Source organism: Peromyscus leucopus, chromosome X, assembly GCF_004664715.2.
Source record: "Peromyscus leucopus breed LL Stock chromosome X, UCI_PerLeu_2.1, whole genome shotgun sequence".
In the NCBI taxonomy this organism is placed as follows: domain Eukaryota; kingdom Metazoa; phylum Chordata; class Mammalia; order Rodentia; family Cricetidae; genus Peromyscus; species Peromyscus leucopus.
The window spans coordinates 47,317,308-47,325,715 of record NC_051083.1 but is presented as its reverse complement, the minus strand read 5'-3'; positions in this window follow the sequence as shown (position 1 = coordinate 47,325,715).

The window sequence follows — 8,408 nt, the reverse complement described above, 5'->3', positions numbered from 1 at the left end:
ATGGCGATGCACAGCTATAATCTTAGCACCTGGGAGGCTGGGACAGGATTGTGAGTTCAAGGCCAGCCTAGGCAACAGAGTGAGATCCTACAAAAAGAATTAGGGGAAAGAAAGACGGGAGAAAGAGAGGCGAGGGGTGGGGAAGAGAGAGTAAGGAAAGGAAGCAGAAAAAATGATAAAGATTTTTAAAAAAAAACCCGCTAACATCTCCTGTCTTTCACTGTTCTGAGGAAAGCTCCTCCCTCTGGACCATGCCTGGGGTTGGGAAATAGGAGTTCCTCCTTGCACCCGCCTAGTCTACATCCTACTGTGTACTACGACACTGCTTTTCCACCACACTTATGCCTTTTTTCAGTCTCACATTAACACCCTGCTTGTTCCTTCTTGCCTTGGGAGTGGAAAGTCTGCAAGAAAGGAAGGAGCTTGGGGACCACAAACTCCCTCCCTCAATGGACAATAGCTCTTACCAGCAAGTAAGCAGGGAAGAAAAAATTCTGTTCTGCAGCTAAAGATGCTACGCATTTAGCTTCGACTTTTCTCTGTCTCTGTCTTTCCCCTTCCATTTGCCCCCTTCCCCCTGAGGTTTCAGTTCTGCTTCTGCCCTCTAAAAGTCTCAGGAATATGAATGAAAAAAGGGAGTGATGACTAACGCGTCTTCTCCCTGGGAACCTCTCCTCAGGCCTGTCAACTCCTTCACGACCAACCTATCCTTCCAACTCCAAACCCAGTAAGGTCCACTCTCTTTGCAGTCCACTCCACTTCCCTGCTAAGAGTATTTCCCAGTAACTGCCATTACATACGTATATGTACACTTATGTGTATATTCACATATGTACATACATGAACACTCCCTGTTCAGCATCTATAATGTTATATGTACATATGTGAATGAAAATGAGGACATGACCACTCCTAGGTATGGTTGAAGAGAAGGGTTTTTTGGAGATGTTGGAGAGCACATCCAGAGGCATCTGGAAGAGGCTAGACCGAACATGGCTGGCAAACTGAGCAGAGCTATGAGAGGAGAGGAGGGGGCAAGGGAGAAAAAGGAGAGAGAGGAGAGGGTAAGAAGGCCAAGAGTGAGCCAGCCAGGAGCCAAGAGGCCAAGAGTCAGGAGACCTAGAGAGTGTGTAGCCCAAATGGCTGGTTGTATAGGAATCAGAAGCTAGGGGAAAGGAAGCCAAGCCCAGCCTCTGGGTAGGAGAAGTTTAGGGTGGGGGACCTGGTAAGAAGTGCTGGAAGGAGCCACAGCTCTTCCTTCCTCTTACTGAGACTTGGTCCAGGATTCTTTGTTTGTTTTGTTTTTGAGACCTAACAGTATGTTTTCACAACTATTTAGTATTGAACAACCAATGAAAGAGGGCAAGGAGGGGTATGTAGAAGGGCTTGGAGGACAGAAAGAGAAGGGGAAGATGATACAATTGTATTATAATCACAAAATAAAACAGAATTTAAAGTAAAAACGTTGCCTTTCTTGACATTCAAAATCAAAACAGTATTTCTTTATAGCAAATGCAATGTGTTCATCAAACCTCTCACCTCAAGTTCAGGTGAAAGAGGATGTGGAAGAAGAACCAGAGAGATTGTAAGAGCCAGAGGTGGTGGGTGACTCCAAGCAGTCCTCTGGACACAACAGAGCTGATGCATAGACGAATTCACAGGGTTAAGCCAGACAGAGTTTCCAGTGCTGAGAGAGGAAAGTGGGTACAAAGTCCCACCTCTAACCAAGAAATCCTTTTCACTTGATACCGGCTGGGGAAGGGGAAATCGTTTTTCTCCGATACATTCTCGCTGGGTTTATCAACCACACTGCAGGATAGGTCCTGTCCCCAGGAGTAGCTGACCAACATAAAACATGAACTCCATGGGCTTCTTTTTTGTTTTTGGGGGGGGGGGGTTGTTGGTTTTGTTTTGTGGGCTTTTTGTTGGGGTTTTTTTTTTTTTTGTCTTGCTGATATTTTTTGTTTTGATTTTTGTTTGGGGAATTTTTTGTTTTCGTTTTTGCTTTTGAGATTAAAAAAGGAAGTGGAACATAAAGTTGGGTGTACAGGGAGGTGGGAAGCATCTAGGAGGCACTGGGGGAGGGAAAACATGATCAAAATATATTATATGGGAAAAATTAAAACAAGGAGTATTTCCTAGCAGTAGAAATCCAATCATTGCCCAGATAAATTCCACTGTGAGTTTAGAACTAGAAGGATTTATTCTCCCAGTCAAACCCACCTCAAGGGGACAGACCCCTAGAAGACATTTCAGCTCAAATTATCACTAGACTTAGTGGTTGTCATTGGAAATTTTGGCATAGCCTTTTCCTCCATTTTGCTTATGGTAGTTTTTCTGCTCTATTTTGAGACCCTAATTAAAAGTCTATTCAGACATTTAACTGAGTATTTTTGAAGAAAGATAGTGTCCTAAGAATTGATTTAATTACTGAAACCAATATAAAGTACATGCCTGTAAATTCCTGCTAATCCAGCACTTGGAACTTGAGGAGTAGAGGAAAGAGGATTATGAGTTAGTAACAGAAAGGGCAGTGAGACGGCTCAGTGAGGTAAAGGCACTTGCCGCCAAGCCTGACAACCTAAATTTGATCTCCAGAATTCACATGGGATGGATGGAGAAAACCCAGCTGTCTTCTGACTTTCATTCACACTTGCACTATGGTTCTCTCTCTCTCTCTCTCTCTCTCTCTCTCTTCTCCTCTCTCTCTCTCTCTCTGTGTGTGTGTGTGTGTGTATGTGTCTATCTGTCTCTCTGTCTCTGTTTTTGTCTTTCTGTGTGTGTCTCTCTCTCACACACACAATAAATAAATAAATGTTGGAACAAAGAAGAATAAAGAGCAACTCTTCAAGTAGAATTTCACGAGAGAGGATTCTAGGAAAAGAGACTAGCATGGATATAATCCAGAAAATATGAATGCAGATGCATATCGAGGGACTAGCCAATGACTCACTATAGTTAGCACATATGGTGGATAAGGTCAAGGTAATAAAATAATACTGAGGAGGGACCCTTTCTGAAAAGGACCTATTATGACTTGTACACCTGTGACCCCAGCCTTCATTGGAACTGGGATTCAGGCTACTCTTATTGATGAGTAAAATCAGGTAAGTAAGATCCTAATGAGTAATTCCAGGAGGAATCAAACAGCATGAAAATAATTTCCAGTAATGAAGAGTGCAGCCTGACCTCTGACCAAGATATAGATTCCCTGTATCTGGACATGCCATTGGAGTTCAATGACAGCCTTCATAACAGAGTTCATGGCCATCTTAGACTGTGAGACCCTGCCCCAACTCCTTCTCCCCCGAAACAAAAGAATCTAAACTGAAAGCACACTTGATAAAAACCGAGCTATTCTCATTGGGTGAGAGCATCACCAGCTGTGCTATGATGTAGGTGCCAAACTGAAATGGCTTTGTGGAAAACAAATATCCATGAGGCTACTGAAGAGAAAATCTCTGGGTGACAGTCAGTAATGTTTGGAGATCCTGAACTGAGTTTCAAAAACTGAATAATCTGACATGCATTTTGGAGTGCAAAGGAATGTCACAGACCTTTACTATGCAAAAGAATACAAGGCCAGTACATTTTCAGAAAAGGATGCAGAGTAGAACAGAAACAAGCTATCCTGTTTAGGCACACTGAGACCTATGACCTGGACATTATCAGTAAGTGAAATTATCATGGACCACTCAGCCTCCAGCAGAGCCTGATCAGAAATTGTCCACTAGAATACAGAATCATGACAATTATTAATAATGTTCCTTGTTTTAATCCATTAGATGCAAAAATGGGTTGTTATACAATGAGTCTAGTTAATAAAGCCTCTAACAAGAATTGATGGGGGAAAGTTACTGAAGTATGGATGACATCTTTATCAAGGTTCATGAAGTACCCAACGGAGAGAAACAAACCTCAATGAGCAACTCTACTTATGGAGGATATGATGGATTTGTATCATGTTAACTTAGGTACTTGGAAACTACATTTCCCAGATCACCATCCTCTGCATTGTTCCTGGTTTGCTGTATTCAGGAGACAGTCTGCATCTTGGTTCAGGGGACAGAAGTATAACAGTTCAGATGGCTGGAGTGGGCCATAAGGTATTGTTTGATGACCCACGTGGTTTGTAAGTGGCATGAACAAGAATGGCAGTCCTTCCAAATTCTGACAGACATTATATCATATGGTGACATAGAAGTATATATCGGGTATTTAATCAGGCACACTGTACAATTCAATGAACAATGTTCATACAACATTCTAAATCGTGAACATTCTGGATTCCTCATGTGCTCAATGTAGGATAAACACAAACATGCTTCATAGATGTATAAGTGAGCTTCACAGCACTATTACCATCACACTGTGTCATTATAGAATCTTTGGGACCCCACATCTGCTCATGAGGAAGTAAGAGACAACTTCACCAAAACCAATTTCACTTTAGTGGAGGTATACACTTTTAATCCTAGCACTTGGGAGGTGGAGATTGGAAGATCTGGAATTTAAGGTCATCCTCTGCTACATCTGGAGTTGGAGAACAACATGGGCAAATGAGACTTTTTCTCAAAAAAGAAAATAGGAATGGTAAGATGGCCCTGTGGGTAAGGTCACTTGCTGCCAAATCTAACAACCTAAATAATCTACTGCTTAATGCGATATAAACAATGTTCACGTCAAAGCAGATTTATTGTATGAATAATTGTTTGCATTAGCCATTGAAGATGTACTATTCACAATCACAGCTACTTGGGAAGACTGAAAGTTCAAGGCCCATCTGGACTACTGAGTGAGTTCAAGGCCAGCCTGTGCAACCTAATGAGACCCCATCTCAAAAAGAAGAAGTAAAAATAAAGGGGTCTAGGGCTAGGTGTGGTTGTTTATGCTTTTAATCTCAGAACATGAGAGGCAGAGCCAAGTCTATCTCTGAGTTCAAGGGCAGCCTGTTTTACATAGTGAGTTCTAGGATAGCCAGGGTTACATAATACAGAGACAATGTCTCAAAATGGGTGAGGGGGCATTAGGGACATAGTTATGATAGAGTACTTGCTTAACATGTCTGAGTCTCTGGGTTCAGTCCCAACCACATAAAAACAAAAATCAAAGATGTGTCATTCACATTGCAACCTCTGCAATAGATCATTATTGACTCATCATATGTTTTTGGAATTTTTTTTTCTTCAAGGACACAATTGAGACAGAGTCTCACTATGTAGTCTAGGCTGGCCTCAAACTCTAAATCCTCTCAAATAAACTACACAGGACTGCATGTGTGGAACCACACCTGACCTCATGGGAAAATTTTTACACAGCATATAATGTAGCACAAGCTGGCATCAAACTCATTTGTAGCTGATCCTCCTGTCTCTACCTCCAGGATTCTGGGATTATAAGTGTTCATCGCCACACTTGACTTGCTTTGTTTGTTTATTTACTTGTTTATTTGCTTTGAGACATAGTCGATCTCTGTATCTTAGCCTGGCCTGGAAGTCACTAGTAGCTTTGAGAAGCCTTGAAACATTGAACTTGTGTTGACCTTTCTGCCTTTGCCTCCTTAGTGCCAGGATTTACAGGCAAGTGCCATCATGCCTGGGTCCATGCAAGCATTTCATTTATTTGTTTATTTTTGAGACAAGATTTTAATATGTAGCCCTCGTTAGCCTGGAACTTGATATGTAGATCATAGCTGTCCTAGTACTCATAGACATCCACCTGTCTCTGCCACCCTTCCTCTGGGGTTAAATGCATGCATCACCACACCCTGCCCTCCATGTACTTTTTTGGCCCCATTATGTCTGGTTTTTGTGGTGCTAAAGATCAAACACAGTACATGCTAAGCGAGCACTCTGCCAACTGAGTAGCATCTCCAGCCTGTGGCTCCATTTCTTTTGATTTCTCTTCATTTACCATTGTCTACACCATAGATTTTTATGACATTCTCATATGTACCATATAGAAGTATGTGTTCTCTATATGAAAGCATATTTCAAACATAGGTTTCACTGGATAGCACACTAAAATATATTACCTTTCATATCTATATCTCATATATGTCTGATAGCTACATTAAAATAGATTTATGGGCCAGTGAGATGAGTCAGCTGGTAAAGACAAGCCTGATGACCTGAGTTCAATTCCCAGGAACACACAGAAAGAGATAATCTGCTCTCATAAGTTATCATCTTGCATCTACATATGCATGTACATACATGTCATGTACACATATAAATAAATAAATAATTTAAAAATAAAAAGTAGACAATCATAGTGGCACACACTTTTAATCCCAGCACTCAGCAAGCATAGGCAGGTTGACCTCTGTGAGTTCAAGGCTAGTTTGGTCTACATAGTGAGTTCCAAGCTAGTCAGAGATATATAGTGAGACCCTGTCTCTAAAAATAAACTGTTGCTGGAGGGCTTCTCTCCAGGTTCCTCAAGCCCCGCAGTCCCACAATCCACTTATAAAATAATCACTCAGATGCTTATATCACTTACAAACTGTATGGCCATGGCAGGCTTCTTGCTAACTGTTCTTTTATCTTAAATTAACCCATTTTTATAAATCTATACCTTGCCACGTGGCTGGTGGCTTACCAGAGTCTTTACATGCTGCTTATCCTGGCGGTGGCTGCAGTGTCTCCCTCCTCAGCCTTCCACTTCCCAGAATTCTCCTCTCTCCTTGTCCCACCTACTTCCTGCCTGCAACTATTCTGGTCACTGGCCATCAGTGTTTTATTTATATAGAGCAATATCCACAGCATAAACAAATAAAAATGAAATAGATTTATAACATGTATGATTGAATGGCTTATCTCAGTAATGAAAAGGGGAAAACATACCCTAGTTAATGCCATGGCTCATTCTATAATTATATGTTCATTTTGAAAGTAAGTCATTTTTATATAAAAGTAGGACTTTTTCTGTGCATGGTGACACACACTTGTAATCCCAATACCTAAAAGGTGGAGTCAAGAATATCAGGAGTTGGAGGTTATTCTCAATTACATGGCAAGTTGATTTAATCCCCTTTCCTTTTCACCAGTACTAATACCCTTCTGTTAAAGATTCACTTACCTTGTATTTTATGTGTATCTGTGTTTTGTATGCATGTATGAATAGGAACAGCATTCAAGCTTGGTGTCTGTAGAGGTCAGAAGAGGGCCATGGCTAGCTGCTCCTGCCCAGCATGGCCAGAGAGGATAGGACTCCCTACCACTAGCCCAGCAAAAGATTACACAGTGAGGGCCAGACTAGTCAGAAATACATAGAAAGATGCTGTTTCAAACACAATAAGATCCAGGATGGATGAAGAAGTGGTACATGGGCTCCTATTCCCTAGCTGGAGAGTTACTAAGAGTTAATGGCTGCAAGTGGAGTGAGGTCAGTTTTCTTTAGGGGTGAAATACCCAATGAATTGACCATGTTCCAATGTAGGGCCCTGTACCCATGTGTATGAGGACACTACTAACTGGGTTCAGTGAGTTATTTTTTAAAAAAGGACATATTGGGAGAGGGATATGGGATGAGGATCCATGAAGAGTTGGAGAACGGGGTTGAGGGTGTGAATACAATCTAAATACATTGTAAGCATGCGTAAAGTTCCCAAAGAATAAAGAAATTGTATTAATCTAAAAACAACATTTACTAATTGTTGATCTTACTGCCTGCACTATTGGTGTTCTGTTCAGGAAGTTGTCTCCTGTGTTGATCCATTCAAGGCTATTCCCCACTTTCTCTTCTATCAGGTCAGTGTGTCTGGTTTTATGTTGAGGTCTTTGATCCACTTGAATCAAAACAACAACAAAGACAATAAAAGAGGCTAGAGAGATTACTGATTATCTAAGAGCATTTGCTGCTTTTCCAGAGGACCAGAGTACAGTTCCTAGTACCCAGGTCAGGAGGCTCACAACCACTTCTAATTCTGGCTCTAGGGGATCTGATCACTTCTTTGGCCTCTGTGGGCACCTGTACAGACATGACATTCACTGACAAAAACACATATAAATACACATAAATAGAAATATATCTTTTCAAAAACATTTTAAAATGGCACATGTTTAAGGTGATTGGATACACTGATTTTTTTGTTTTACTTTTGATTGATTATTTTATTTTATGTGTGTGTGGGTGTATGTCTGTGTGTCTTGTGTGTGCTTGGTGCCTGAAGATGTCACAAGAGGGAACAGAAATTGCCTGGAACTAGAGTTACCACCATGCTGGTGCTGGGAATTGAAACTGGGTCATGTGGAAGAGCAGCCAGTGCTCTTAATCACCAAGATACCTCTCTAGGCCCTACTTCTTTGTTTTGAGGCAGAATCTTACACTGGAGCCCAGGCTGGCCTCAAGCTCCCTATGTAGCCTAAATTAACTTCAGACTTCCTTTTGCTGCAGTCCTCCTATAA